Genomic DNA, 16,411 nt, shown 5'->3' with positions numbered 1-16,411 from the left:
CCGAAAGTGAGGGTTCAGAAGCAACGCTGTGGGTGGGTGGGGCATCCTGAGGGCTGGGGGAAGGAGCAGCCACCCCGTGGGACATGTGTGGTTATAAAGGTGATGGCCACAGATGCTGCAGGAGGAAAGGATGTGGAGAAAGAGAGCAGAGAGGATCTTGTCTTGTGAGTGAGACGCAAAGTGGAAGGTGGGGGGATACTAGTGTGAGGTGGGACGTGAGGAGACAGGGATGCTGGGACTATAAAGTGGCAGTCACAACGGGCTTCTTAAAGGCTGATATCAAGTGAGCATGGAACACTGGCTTTAAGGAAGAGGCTTAGGAAAGACGCAAACAGGACTATAGGAGGAGAGATTAAAATCCCCAGGTCGGAGTGCATCATGGGTACCCCAGTTGGTTCTTCAAGGGCCAAAGCCAGAGAGGCATCTGGGAGGCGAGAGGAGAAGGCTCGGGGGCGACTCTGTGGTATTGTCAGGGCCTGGGCTTTGCCCCATTTCAATAGATTCCTGGTCTCCCAAGAGGCAGGACTCAGCATCATCATCTTACAGAGGAGACTGGGGCTTAGAAATGTATTCACCACCAAATCCAGAACTGTCGAGACCGAAGCAAGAAAAATACTGCCCCTTGTCAAATGTCGCATCTGTCCCAGGAACCAGGAGAAGTGTAACTCTGTGCTCCTCTCATGACCTGGTTCCAGCCCCGATCCCACCCCCAGTACCCGACTTCCCAGGCTCTGTAGACGATACAGGGATGATCTCGTATCTCTAGGCAAATCTGCCCATAATTTGAGCTTCCCATTCAGCACTATGGCCCGACTTGCTGTAACTATGGTGGATGGAGGAGTCTAGACAGCAAAGGGCAAAGCCAGCTCTTGGATAAAGGGAATGGCCGCGTGTTCTACATCCAGCATTATTAGAACTAGACTTGGGTCTGCAGTTTTCCAGAAGACTCTCAGATCCTGTTTAGTCCCGCAGGTCGTCTCCACACTCCTGAAGGGCGGCAGGCGTGACCCACCCGCCGCCTATCTCCTGTGTGCACAGACTTGGGGGTCACCTGTCTGGTGATTCTTGCCAAATTCTGCAAGGCTGTCCCTGCAGTGAACTCTGTGAAGGGTTCAAGAACGTGTTGGGGATGGGGTCCCCCGAACTGTACAGAACAGCAATGATATAGACCTGGCTTTGAGTCCCGACTTTGTCCCCGAACCCACACCATTTTAGGCGTGTGACTACCTCACTATCCTTGGCTGACCTTTGGGCACACTGTGATCTCTCTGCTAGAGCTAATAGGAGGTGTGAGCAATTATGGGTGACAATTGGGAGAGCACTGAGCACAGCCTTGCTGTATTTCCAAGGGTCTAAACCTGCTCCAACAGCAAAGGGCAAGGGCCCTGCCCGCTGCCCGCTGCCCGCTGCCCGCTGCCCACTGCCCGCTGCCTGCTGGCTGTGCTCTGGCTAGGCATGAGGAGGTGTTGGGATGAAAGGAACTCCACTCCTGAAAGCAAACCAAGCAGGAGGGACACAGCTGAACTGAGACATCCACACACAACTTACCTTTCTCTTGTTCTTCTTCCATGCAGGCAGACACTCTGGTTTCACCTAAAACAATAAGGCGAGCGTTAATTTGGAAGCAGGGCAACCCTGAGCATACACACTATCATCAGGTTTATCACATGGTGGGGGTAAATGCTGAACACCAGGCCTCTTAGGAACATAGGAGCTTAAGGATTACAGTTATTCATTCATTTGTTCATTCATTCATTTGCAAAGCAAGCTTTCACTATGTGGCCCAGACCGGCCTTGAACTCACACACCTCGTACCTCAGCTTCCCAAGTGCCAAGATTATAAGCCCGGGCCACCTCATCTGGCTGACATCATTTTCAACCATGTAAAGAAACCTAAGAGTTCAGAAGGAATTCACTCAACTGGGTGTCCTGACAAATACAAAACTACTTTCAAAGAAATAGGTGGCCTAAAAAACACAAAACAAAATAAACCTAGAATTAACTAAATATAAATGATCTCTTTCAAGGTATTAGCGATTTGACCTCGACAGCAAAATACCGGACAGCTGAACACTGAGCTGGTCTAGTTCGAGTGGGACCTTTCGTATGTGCACGTGTGTGTACTCGTGTGTTCATTCGTATATGAGCATTTCACATCATGGGCAGCTGCACATCCGTGTGCTTGTGTAAGTGTACACTTATATGTGATACATAGTTATTTACTACTACTCCCAACTCCCAGCTTTTTAAAAAAAAAAATACAGAACTGGGGGGGTGAACTCAGATACCCACGCTTTCAAGGCAAGTATTTTACCCAAAGGAACTAGCTCCCTAGTCCTTGACTGGACTTTTTACATAGACACCTCCTTAGCCCACTACCTTTGTGTGTTGGGCTTACTGTGTGTCTGAAATCATTCAGCAGGACAGCACATCTGTACCATGGGGTTCCACACCTAGCCTCCACCATACTCCAGTCTGCATAAGCATATACACCGCTAACTGCTACGCCTTCTGCGTTCCCCTGTGGGCAGCCAGAGTGTGAGTTAGCTCAGGTAATTCCTGACAAATGTGCAGGTATCAGCAGGGTTGCTGTTGTTGTTGCTGTTAAAACAGATATTTAATCTTTAAATCCGGCCTCTGTTCAATCTAATTCAGACACCAGGAAGAATAGTATTTCAAACGGTGTTTAAAGATAATAGCCCCATTCTAAGCCTCCCCATCATTAGGCTCAAAGAAAGCGTTCCAGACCCTTAGGTTGGCAAATGAAAACAGAGAGAAGACAGACAAGAGGGGGAAAAGAATACAATTGGACTTGAAACAGAAAACTGGTAACCTTCAACACAAGGGGAAGAATTGTCTGGGCGTCTGAGTGCACATTCACACATCAGCACTCCTGGTTCCCGAGTTCCTGAGGACAGGGCAGAGCTGGTCCTCTGAAGCCAACCCCACCAGCCATAGGTCAGATGGCAGGAGGGGGCTAACGAGGGGGGACCCTCTTTTGCTATAGAGCCTCTCCTATAATATGTTTACAGGGCCTGCATCCTGCTTTCACACCCATGAACTTATCCAAGGGCCAGCCTCAGGCCTCAAATGCAACAGGCCATGCATTATTCAAGTTCAAGGGGATGCAAGTGTGTATGTCTTTGCGGACATGCATGTGTGTAGAGGCCAGAGATCAAACACAGGTGTCATGCATCAGGAATCATGCATCTTATTTTTTGAGACAAGGTCTTCTCACACGACCTGGGGCCCAGTAATTAGGCCAAGCCTGTTGAACAGTGAGCTTTTGGGCAGCTGTCTGTCTCTACCTTCCCAGAACTGGGTTTATAAATGCTTTTTATGTGGGTGATGACACTGGGATTGAACTTGGATCCTCAGGCTTAAAACCCAAGTACTTTTTCACCCAAGCTATCATCTCGGCCTCCTACAACAGGTTCCAGACTATGGAGGCAGAGCAAACCCACTATTTGCACCCAGAGGAAATGTATTATACCTGTAACATCATTGGTCAACTGATGGAAATAGAAAACTCATTCCCAGGAAGTAAACAGAACTGCGGTCTCCCTTGCATCTAGAACAGATTTGTCTTAGTTGAGGTTTTACTGCTGTGAACAGACACCACGACCAAGACAAGTCTTACAAAGGATACCATTAAATTGGGGCTGGCTTACAGGTTCAGAGGCTCAGTCCCAAGGTGGGAGCATGGCAGCATCTAAGCAGGCATGGTGCAGGAGGAGCTGAGAGTTCTACATCTTCATCTGAAGACTACTAGTGGAAGACTGACTTCCAGGCAGCTAGGATGAGGGTCTCTAAGCCCACAGTGACTCACCTATTCTAACAAGACCACACCTCCTAATAGTGCCGCTCCTTGGACCAAGCACATACAAACCATCACAACATTCCCACTCCTGCATCCTGCAAAGTGGCCCCATGTCTGCCCGTTTTCAGTTTATTATTAGGTAGAACACATCCCATAAACTCACTCAAGCTAGACCTTAGATGAACAGAGATGGTTTTAATTTTGCCCCTACCTCTGGTAGAGAGCTGAGTTAAGTTTAACATGAGGCAGTTTATAGTCCTCACACTGCCCGGTGAGTCTCACTGCAGCAAACTTAATGGGGAAGAGGAGAGAGAACAGTGGGTCAGAACCCTGGGCTGGAGTCTTCCTGAAGTTACATGGTTGGAGAGTATCCTGGAGAGAGGAATGGTTCCCATTCCTCTAGGCTTCTGGAAAATCATACTGAGACCTAAACTACGCTAGTGGTCCTGACTGCTCTCCTGTGAGGCCTGAACACTGGGAGGAAACCTCCTATGATGTCCTTAGTGATTCTGAGGATCTGCTGGAGATAAGGCTAAAGGGAATTCATGGTGTGTGTGTGTGTGTGTGTGTGTGTGTGTGTGTCTGTGTCTGTGTCTGTGTCTGTGTATCTGTGTGTCTGTGTGTGTGTGTGCGTGTGTGTGTGTGTGTGTGAATGCAGGTGCATGTGTGCCATGAGGTACATGCTAAATAACACAGAGGTTGGAGGACAATTTCAAGCATCTCACTTGATACAGGGTCTCCCATTGTCCACCTTCTATAAGCACTAGGCTACCTGAGCCACAAGCTTTCAAGATTCCCCACTCACAGTAGAATGCGGGATTTCAGAGGCCTGCACTACTGCTTTGATATGGGTTCAGGGAATTTAAACTCAAGTCCTCATACATGTGTGACAAGTACTTTAACCACTGGACAATCTCCGTAGCCTAGAATCTCCATTTTTAATGTGTTCCCAGGAGAACCCAAGGCTGGTGTCAATAACGAATAAGTAGCTTGGGCTCAAAGACATCTCGTTACATCCTCCCACACTCCCAGGAACTAAAGACACCCCCTTACATCCTCCCGCACTCCCACAACCTCTCTTCAGCTCCTCTTCTGGGGACTGTGGAGTACAAGGTATGCAGGAAGTTTGGGCTCCCAGCCCAAGAGACCCATCTCTAGGAACCTGTATATCTCAAGAGACCTCTGCATTCCACTGAACATTTGCTCACTATGTTCTCTGAAGTGGCATGTCCCCTGATCCTTCCAGAGGGAGAGAGACAAGAGAACAGAGGCAGTTAGAGAGAGACAGAGGATGGGAGGGAGAGAGAGGGGTGGAAAAGAAAGAGAGAGGAAGCACGCCTGACTACCCAGAGAGACTGACTGTCCCTGGCACACTAGCTGGACTACACACTAGGAGCTCTGATGAGCTTTGCATATACTTCCTACTATGTTAGCATTATCCTTTCTGCCCTTTCCTGCCGAGGACAACAGATGGGGGCCTGGATGCAACACCTTCAGAAGCAGTCCAAAGAGCAGCTCACACCTGATCAGATCTCATCAGACCTCTCTTCTGCCTGCACCTTGCCATTTCAACCCAGATAGTTTGCTTACGACCCCTTCGTATACCTAACCCAAGTATCACATCAATGTTACTTGTTTTTATTACAATAAATAAGAAACAGATCATTGAAGTGACCTCTACAAAACTGGCCAAGAAGCTCGTGGAAGGCCACGACACTGGGTCCCATTTCCAGAACCTCCCCCCAAAGGCCAACATAGCCACCAGGCTGCTGTTGCTTTTATGGGCTCACAGAGATGCTATGGAGTCTTCCAAAACCAGAGCAAGTGATGGTCACAGTATTGGTAGTCACAGTAATGCTTAGGTAACGGGTCCAGCCTGGGTACTAATCATCCTTCTACAACTGTAGCTGTAAAAGTTTAATATTAATATTTTTATGGTGGAAGGGAACTACAAATTCATAAAAGCATGACTATCATGGCTTAGTGCTGAAATGATCTGTTTCTTCATGCTCTCCAAACTCAGTGGGCTTTGCTGAGACACCCTGTTGAATGTCTCACCATTGCTTCACAGAGGGATCTTTCTGGAAGATGCCCACTCCAGTCAGGAGTCTGGCCCCTACCATGACCTTGCATGGGGTTCAACTCCCTCTGTGGTTCCATTTAAAGCTTCCTTGTTTTATCAGGGGAAAGTACCCCCAGGGAGTGGGCTTTGAACCCTGCAAGGTCTATCTGATCTCAGAGACCACTTTAGCTCCCACCCCCACCTGTAGAGGGTGGCATGAGGGACGACTTCCAAAGTCCAAACATAAGCAGGCACTCAGTCCCTGCAGCACAGACACCAAGCCTGCATCACACTCAGGCCTATAAAAGATAATTATACAATCTCATCTGGCAAATTAGTGTTCAGAACTCTCTAATTCTCACAATGAATCCGAGGGCTGGATCGGCAGGAAGAATTAACCTGGATCTTTACTGGGATTCGCCTCTGGGTCAGGATTAGGGTTCATTTATCTTTTTTATTTTCTTACCAAGGGAGGGTAAAAAGGCCTCCTCTCTTGCCCGCCCTCCCCACACTGGCCAGGCCCGGCTTTCAGAAGAGCCAGCTGCCTAGAGATCTTTCCCACGACCTGCCCAGTGCAGCCACCCTCAAATACAGCAGCAAGCAGGAAGGAAGCGGTAATGCATAGGTGGATGCCTTTTCCCAACAAAGATGCAGGATTTTTCTCAGGGAAGAAATACTGGGACATCCCAAAGGAAGGAACGGATTAGTATACACTAACATAACCCAAGATAAGCAATTGAACTGACCGACCCAGGTAACCCTTTACCTCCTAGTTATACCAACCAGCTCTGGAAAGTCTCCTTGGAGAGCATACATACATTTCTCTAGACACCCCCAACCCCCACCACCACCACAGGATAGGTCATGAATAGGAGTTCGTACCAGGAGTTACATAGCTAAATTACCAAGGAATTAGTACCCAGATGTGTGCTCATGTTCAGCCCAAGGGGTGATTATTCTTCATCTTACAAAATATAAAAACAAGCATGGGTATGTACGCGCGCGCGCACGCGCGCGCGTTTGTGTCTGTGTGTGTGTGTGTGTGTGTGTGTGTGTGTGTGTGTGTGTGTGTGTCTGTGTATTTCTGGGGGGGGGGTTCCCTCTTAGGGAACATAATTTTCTAGTCAAACTCTTTAGCCAACCCAGATACAACAGCATGTCCAGAGCTTCAAAGGCAATGCCTTGGTCAAGGAGAAAGAATTCACACCTACACTCTTACCAGGCTCTCTGTGGAAGGCTGTTAGACCTGAGGTACACAGGGCTGAGGTAATTTTTTTAATCTTTTTTTTTTTTTTCCGAGCTGGGGACCGAACCCAGGGCCTTGCGCTTCCTAGGTAAGCGCTCTACCACTGAGCTAAATCCCCAGCCCTATTTTCTTTTAATCTTAATGCCCATGTAGGTCTACCCATGAAATTAGTTATGTGCCTCTCTCAGACCAGGTTGGCTGAAAGAACAGAACGCCTTTTGAGGTCTGCGTGGGGAGGGGGATGGCATTTTGCTTTTCATGATGACATTCATCCATTGGTACTGTGGTCTCTGTGTGCGCGCATATGTGCACACACGTGTGTTTCTGAGTTACAGCGATGCAAAAGTGTTCTTGCAAGTGCTTAGGCTGTGAGGAGTCTAGGGAGCCCATTTGGGGGCTGTGAACAGGAAGACAGGATGGGCAAAGGCTGTGCCAGACAGATAACGATCATTCTAGGGTTCAAGCAGAGCCTAGGACTCCAATCCCACAACAGTGGAGGCCGCCGTGAAAAAGATAACAACACCTGTTCTGAACCAGTAAGGCTATGGGGTCTTAGGAGGAGGGAGACGGCCACTCAGTGACACCAGCTCATTCTAAGGCTCTGTCTGACATCTCAGGGCCTAAGTGGAGGGCAGGCAGGTGCATGAGGAGCCGAGAGGGAGCAAAGACACAGGGGACGCTCCAGGAGTGGTGCACCTCATCAATCTTGTCACACATGCATGAGTCCTAGAGGCAGAGGGCTCAAGGGCAAAGTCTTAACTTGACCACTAGCAAGTTGTGCCACTTTGGAAGCTTCTGGGTATCACGTTCTCAACTGAAGCATGGGGGCAGGAATGCTAGCAATCCTGACCCCTGTAAGCCATCCAGAACCATTCTCTCTCTCTCTTTGTCTCTCTCTGTCTCTCTGTCTTTCTGTCTCTGTCTCTCTGTCTCTCTCTGTCTCTGTCTCCGTCTCTCTGTCTCTCTCTGTGTCTCTGTCTCTGTGTCTCTGTGTCTCTCTCTGTCTCTGTCTCTGTCTCTCTGTCTCTCTCTGTGTCTCTGTCTCTGTCTCTCTCTCTCTCTGTCTCTCTCTCTCTCCCTTTCTTCCTTTCCTTTGTTCCTTCCTTCCTTTCGTTTTTACTGGCAGTACTAGGGATTGAACCTAACACCTTCTGCATCCTAGGCAAGAGCTCTAGCACTAAGCTACAGCCCCAGGCCCCATAATTTGTGTTCAAAGATGTGAGACAGGATCATGCTTCTTCCTCTGTTGTACTAAATTAAGTATATTCGGTGTTTCCATATATTCCATGGCCCCTAGAAAGTAATTGGTAAGTGCCACCTGTTTCTATCATCAGAAATACTTCAGAAAGGCGCCGATCATTTAAATGCTGAATGAGAAAGCAAAAGGTCCCCGTGTTTGTCTCTGGCTGTTAAACAGATGGGTGACTTCTTGTCTCATCTCTGTGCCTCTAAAATGAATGAACGTTGTTTTGTGAAGAAAAAATTAAAAAACCACTATGATATTAAAAAAAAATAAGAAAAATGAAATGTGTGTTGTTCTAAACTGGACATAAAACAGTAGATGTGCATTTCTTTAGAAGAAAAAAAAGGGATAAAATAGGGCTTGTCAGGGGGCTCAGAGGTTGGGAGAACCTGGGTTCAATTCCCATAGCAGCTCACAGCTGTCTCTAACTACAGTTCCAGGGGATCTGACGCTCCCAGACAACGTACATGCAGTCAAAATGACAATGCAGATAAAATAAATGAACGAGTAAACCATTAAAAATGAAAAACGAAACAAAAACAAAGCATAAAATAGAAGTTGCAAGATCGCTAGACAAATAGTGGTGGTTAGAGTCAGGAAGCTGCATGCTCAAACTCAGGCTTGGGTCTGACGTGGGCTACAGCAAGGACTCCCCACAGTTAGGCCTGTGGCATGACCCAGAGAGAGACAAGGAACAGCTGACCCTGATGGTAATGCCACAGTTAAGACTGCGGGGACAGAGGTGGCTGTCCCTAGTGAAATAGCCAGTCTGTATTGGCTCCAACTGTGACCTTGACTATGAATCCTGACCCAGCAAACAGCCCACAGGGCAGACCCGACCTGCTCCGTGGCATGTTCTAAATTCCTGTGCCATGACCGAGTCCTGGTGACACCTGTGCTTCAGTTCAGAACCTACAAACACACACTTCCCTGTGCCTGTCACATAGCTCTGCCTGGCAGCAGAGAACGCACTCCTGGGTCAGCTGCAGAGACCCCACCAGGAAGACCGAGAGGCTTCTAGAGAGGCTTCTAACCACCGGACACAGAAACGATGGGTCTGGGATGAAGAGCACTCCTGAGTCCCCCGTGCAGGGGATGGTGATGAGGGGGCTTCCTCGGGACCCCAACTCTGAAGCTCAGCCCCCTCTGTCACAAGGCGGGACTTTTCCTCTCTTTCCTTTCCTCAAAGATGCCTTGAAGCCCTGCTCCTGGTCTCTTTCGAGGAGGTGATCATCATACTCTCATGTTCGCCACCCCCACATTCATCACCTAATGCTGCTCTTCTTGAGGAGAGGAGGGCTCCCTGTTCTCTCTCATCATTGGATGGGAAACCCTCTCCTAATATCAAACCAATCAGCGTCTCTGGTGACTTCTGCTCTTTCTCATGATGCACCCTTCTTCTCTGCTCACATGGCCGTGCCAGCAGCATGGGCCCATGTTTAACCCCGGAAATGGGTCATCGCGTAATGACAATGCCATTTATTGAGTGTTTACTATGCCTTTGTAAGTATCACTACTCAATTCCACTAATGATTCACTCCTTCCTTCCCCCTCCTCTTTCCTCACCCCCACCCCTTTCTGAAAGGCTTTCGCATAGCTCAGGAGAGCCTCGAACTTACTGTATGCCTGAGGATGGCCGTGAACTCTGGATCCTCCTATTCCTACCTCCACAGTGCTGGGACTACAGGTATGTGCCACCAAGCCCAATGTACGCAGTGTTGGGAATCAAACTCCAGTCTTCACACATACTAGGTGAGTCCTCTACTAAACTTGCTTAAATGGGGATGCCCAATCCCACCCTCTCCCCTCTTCTGCTGTACTATTTCTTGGCTTGTTCATTTCCCTTCCCTTCACCAGCCCAATTTCTTTGCTGGGAAACCCTAAGACCTTTAGCACCCCAGTATCACTGCTTGTGTCATTTCCTCAGTCCAAAACACTTTAATACCCGAAGCCTTCTGAGAGGCCCTCCGTGACAACTCCCCACCCCCATTCCCCAGGCCACCCAAGCGGTGTTACGTCTCATGTTCCTCACTGTACTTTAGCCAAACTCAAATATGACCAGATACGTTATGATGGTGCGTATATGCTTGACCCAGGGAGTGACACTATTTGGAGATGTGGCCATGTTGGAGTAGGTATGTCATTGTAGGTGTGGGCTTTAAGACCCTCACCCTAGCTGCCTGGAAGCCAATGTCCTGCTAGCAGCCTTCAGATGGAGATGTAGAACTCTCAGCTCCTGCTGCACCATGCCTGCCTGGATGCTGCCATGCTCCCACCTTGATGATAATGGACTGAACCTCTGAACCTGTAAGCCACTCCCAATGAAATGCTGTCCTTCTAAGAGTTGCCTTGATCATGGTGTCTGTTCACAGCAGTAAAACACTTACTAAGACACTTGTTGCTTCGAGTTTAGTCTGTGCCCTCTTGTCCCTGCAGCTGCGAGATCCTGGACTACAAACAGCTTGGCTGTTTCTTTACTCGCCTGACCCCAGTTGTAAAAAGTACCTGAAACCGGCCTTTTTATGGTTGGACATGGACGGATGGGAGTGCAGGTGTGAAAGAGCAGATGAGCTGGCTACAGCTAGCTCTAAGTTTGTCAGGGTCACTTGCCTGGTGAGAGATACTGGCACTAGAATCCTCAGTCTCCAACTCAGAGGTGTGGGTGGTCTGTCATTGCTGCAGCCACCGCTCGCTGGGACTCCCCAACTGTCCCCTTGCCTGTTCTAGAACTTTTTGTGTAGCCTTCCTGCTGATTCTGTCAAAGCCAATTGTCAGCTCCGCTAAGCCCTGCTCCACTAAGACCTGCTCAGCGGTTGTCATGGACCCCTCCTGCCCGCCCTTCCAAATACAGATCCAATTCTCCGTGGATGGCAGCCCATCTACAGCCCGTAACTCCCCTCTCTAGCCTTCTTGGTAGGGCTTCCCTATACCACAGCCCTTGGACTGTGTACCGTGATCTATGCAGAGCCATGTGACCGGACAGAGGGGTTGCAAAAGATTAGTCGGCATTCAAAGGTCCTTGAACATGAAATGACCGTGAGTTAATTCAAAGGGTCGATCGAGGAATGGGTCTATCCCTGACAGCGCCCACCCCTGTTGAACCGCACAGCTCTATAGCAGCGCCCACAGCTGTCACACCACATAATAACCACGGACGCTGCCCAAAACAGCCTGGCTCAGACCTGAGAACTGTGTAGTGTTTTACTCTCCCTGCAAAGACTTTTTCTCTTATAGAAACAAAATGGTTTGACCATGGAAGAAGAGGACGGGAGGGGGAGAGGGGAAGGGAGGAGGAAGAGGCGGAGGGGAGGGGGGGGGAGGAAGAAGGTGGTAGTGGTGGTTTTAGGGTTTGTTTTTTTTTTTGTTGTTGTTGTTGTTGTTGTTGATTCCTTTTTTTCCCCTGTTACCATTCCTCAGCATGTAAGTATTAAATGAGTGTTATCTTTGGATTGTAGTACGCTAAAAATGGTTGATTTTTGAATGCACTGTTTGAGCATCTTTAAAGAAAAGAAAATTGTGGGCAGGAGAAGTGGTTCAGCCGTTAAGAACACTGGCTGCTTTGCCAGAGGACCGGGGTTCAATTCCCAGCACCCACATGGCAACTCACGACACTGTCTGTAACTTCAGTTCCAGGGGATCTGACACCCTCTCACAGACACACGGGCAGGCAAATCACCAGCACACATAATACGAGAATAAATACAATCATTTTAAAATAGCAAGAAAGAAAATTGTTGTTTGACCTGAGATCAGGCCAGATCTTCCAGTAGTGTTTTTTTTTTTTTAATGGCCTTAAACAAACTTCTGATACCTTGTACTACACAAAGCAGCATTCTCGGGGCTTATGGCTATAAAATCCAAGTATCCATCAATTCTAAAAACACCAAAGGTGTCCTACATCCCGTGGTATTAAGTATTCAGCCAAGACTCACTTCTTCACATAAACATCAGCAAACATATCCAGATCACTACCGCCTTTTCCCTCCTTCAATAAATGGTAAAATTATATGGATACCAAAGAATTATAAAAACTAAATCTCTTTATGATTTACGGTCAATAAGCGTTTGACTTGCATACCTATATGACCGGGACCGCACACAGTTCCTTGGATACAATGAGGCCACAGTGGAGGAACTTAGGAAGCCCCGCTCTGCAAACATCTTCACCCATCACTGCTCCCCAAACTTGTAGGACCCTCCCTACAGTGTGTCTCTCTGCTCTTTAACCCACCAAGCCTCACCCACACCCTACCACCCTGCCTTCTCATCCATTGCTGGAACCCCAGTGCTTCCCACATGTGTCCTGCTTTTACAGTAGGTTTCCTGTCCCCTCTCTCCAAGGAGACCTCGAGGTTGTTAGGGTGGGCTGTTGACCTCACAGATACCTAGAGCTCAGTTCAGCACACAGCCATCACTCAGGAAGTGATGCTGAGTTCCATGGTCAGCAGCATGTAGACAAGCTCTGAGAAAGCAGAGCCCTCTCACCTGTCAGGCCACACGTGATGCTTCTGGTGGCCCATGCATCTCCTACGTCACATTTCTCCCTGTCCGCCTCCATCCACAGCCACAAACGTTGGCCTGACTTTGCTCTTCTCAACTAGAACTTCCTTGAACAGCTTTGAATGTGAATATAAGGGCAGAGACTAACATTCAGTGTGAAGGATTAGAGGAGAAGAAGGAAGAAGGAGGAGGAGGAGGAGGAGGAGGAGGAGGAGGAGGAGGAGGAGGAGGAGGAGGAAGAGGAAACACAATAGCAGTATTTTCTCTTTTCTGTGTCCCGGGAGACAACGAGTGATGCAGTACTTGTACCCAGCAACTATACAGAGTCCGGAGTCCCTGGGACTGTTATGTCACTGTGGCTGCAGACTGCTCCCAGTTCCCTGAAGGCCATGAACCACAGAAGGTACCACAGGTCCAGGTCCACCAGCCTGGTGCCAAAATGGAGCCCCCGTGTCTGGGTTTCACCACGTTTAAATGGAAAATAAAACATTCAACTCGAAAACACTTTCCAGCGATATTTTAAGGAAAAATGAGATCACAGAAAACCAGGGAGGTATATTTAAACAGCGTGACCCAGAGCAACATGGGGGAGGGGTTATCCCCAAGAGGCTTGTTTCATGACGTGGGGTGAAGGAAAGCACGAACAGACTTTAATCCTGACGAGCCCTTGGCAGTAAAAACCCTTCTGCTAGCTTGAGACTCTTAGAGATGCTACAGGAACTCATGTTGTCTTGGACAGAATCGATCATCTCTGATCAACATAGCTATGGCTCCCCAAGCTCTCCCAGCAGCTGCCAAGGACCCCCTAGAGAGCCACATCAACATCTGCCTGGGACAGAGATACCCAAGCCTCGCTTCAGAGCTATGAATAGTTATTCAGTCAACTCACAGAGTTCATTTAAAAAACGTTGGGCCAGGCAGGTTCTCAGTCATCTGGGTAATCACCTTTTCCATGCTGCAAGCTGCCCTGGTACCTGACAGGCTGACATTTTGGGATGCTGTGTGCTAATCAAGAGGGAGAACCGCTGACGCACTCGGATCCCTGGCTCTTTTCTTCAAGTGTGTTGATCTACTGATTGCTAAAGTCTGACTTAGCAACGATACAGTGAGGCTGAGGACAGAGGTAGGTCCCTGGGATGGGGTCCAGATGGGGGGGGAGAGAGAGAGAGAGAGAGAGAGAGAGAGAGAGAGAGAGAAGAATGAATGAGGGCAGTCCATGGTCTTCCTGTCATATTTGTAATCCCACTGTGTTCCTGAAACCAAAGTAGCCTCCCAGTCATTTCTCCAGGTCCACGATGTGCCCAACAGACAAGCTCCCATACTGACACCCAGTGTACCAGCGACCTCAGGAGTCAGGGTCAAAGCTGATAAAAGTCCCCACGGCTCGAAAGCTTACTTGTGTTTGCTTTTGTTGTGAGAAGTTCTATTTAGTCCAGGCTGGCCTTGAACTCACGATCCTCTGGCTTCAGAATCCCAAGGGCTGGGAGGACAGGCATACACCACCACGCCGAGCTCTCAAGACTCAGTAGACAGAGAGAGCAAGTCACAGTGTCTGCACTAGGAGTCCAAATCCCGCCTCTGATGTTTGGAAGCCGGAGTGGTTCCTTTCGCACCTCCGCAAACATTAATTCCAAAGTACTTCTTCTTCCTCGTCCATCAACAGTGTCCACACTCGAGATAGTAAGTGGCATGTCATCGCTGCAGTGGAACTGGACTACAGCTGACAAGTCTGGGCTTGTTCTAAAGTTCAATTCCTTTGCCGGGTACCCTGTCCCTGCCAGTGACCAGGGACTGGGAGATGACAATGGCCAGCCATAATGGTGCACACCTTACCACCCTGCACGAAGTCTGACCCCTCTGCAACCCACCAGTCCAATTAGCACAGCTAGCAGAAGTCACGCATCCTCTGGGGGAAGGGGCTTTCTTAAAGTAATCCATCATAAAGGTGAAGGTTTGGGGCATAGCTCAGTAGTTTGAGCTATAGTGGAAGTTGCCTAACATATAAGGTGTACAGTAGCATTAAAAGGAAAGAACAGAGAGGGGAGGGAGGGAGGAGGGAGGGAGGAGGAGGGGGAGGAGGAGAGAAAAAGGAAACCACAACTTTCAAGCAATCTTAAAAACGACACCAAACACGGTATAGGTATGCAGAACCTGTCTCTACACTCAACTCCACACCACAGAGATGCTTCAGGGCTGATGAGCACCTGCTCTATGCCAGACACTGGAGATGTGGAGAAGAGAAGGCAAGCCTCCGAAATCCCAAGGTCAAACACTCAGTAAGCCTGATGGCACGGAGACAGCCACCCTCCAGCATGGGAGATGATTCCTCGGGGAAAGGCATTTACCGCACTAGGCTGGTCAAACTGTCTTCTAGCCATAGAGCGTACAGAAAGATAGAAGGAGAGAATCTACCCCACGAAGTTGTCCTGGGACCATCGCAGGTGCGCGATGGAGCACGTCTACCAAAATCATGCACATACAATAACAAAAGATTTACATAACCAGCCAGTCGGGCCTAACGGGACGTACCTGTTGTCCCAGCGTGTCCAGCTGAGGCAGGAAGATCATGAATTAAAAGCCAGCCTGGAATAAATCTAATAAATCTGAGGCTTTGTCTCACAAACCCAAGGACTGAGGATGCGCGTGGCTCAGGGGTAGAACGCTCTCCTATAGCCAATATTTATATTATATGTCATGTGTCATAATGGGCTATACACATGTATATGCACTGCATATAACATTACTTGGCATATAACATGTTCATTGTGCAAGTGTGGATGGGGGAGAAAGCGGGGAGCAGACTGGTAGGGAAAGACCCGGCTATTTGTCTCGTGATGAAGTTGCCCGTTGGGCCTTATTCAGTTGGGAAGAACTTTCTAGGTGTGCTGCCTTAGGTACCAGGCATCCAGGTAGCAGTCAACTGGCTACAAGGAAGAGACTGAGAGGAACTTAACAGCCGCAGTGGAATCAAAGCATTCTGGAAGAGGAGCCAGACAGCTGAGAGAGAGGCACCCCAAGGGAGCCCAGGGGCAGCTCCCCATTCAGAAGGCTTTATCAGCGCCATCGGCTGGATGTGGCTCACTGCCTGTCATCCTTCCTGTCCCCGCTGGGGTACCCAGAGACACATGAGAACCAAGCTGGGAGGCGGGGGTGGGGTGGGGGGGTGGGGGGGTTGGTGGGGGGGGTGAGGTAAGGTTGGAGGTCTGTGTATTCAGAAGAAAGGCCAGCAGAGAGAGAAAGGGTAGACCTTCTGCCAGTGGAAGCATGGGTCAGCAGTGGCAATGGGCCTCCTGAAAGTTTATCAGAAAACCCTAAAATGAAAGAAACTATTTAGCCAGGAGTGGGTATGCAAGTATTTAAAATACTCAACTGGTGTCAGAAAGGCCCGTCACATGACATTTTCTTTGCTGGTGTTTTTTTGTTTGTGTGTTTGTTTGTTTGTTTGTTTTTGTTTTGTTTTGTTTGTTTTTGTTTTTTTGTTTTTTTGTTTTTGCAGGCTTGTGCTGTAACCAGGAACTCGAGCTATACACTATAGGATCG

The sequence above is a fragment of the Rattus rattus genome, chromosome 9 (genome assembly GCF_011064425.1).
Source record: "Rattus rattus isolate New Zealand chromosome 9, Rrattus_CSIRO_v1, whole genome shotgun sequence".
Classification (NCBI taxonomy): domain Eukaryota; kingdom Metazoa; phylum Chordata; class Mammalia; order Rodentia; family Muridae; genus Rattus; species Rattus rattus.
Note: the sequence above shows the minus strand (reverse complement) of the source record.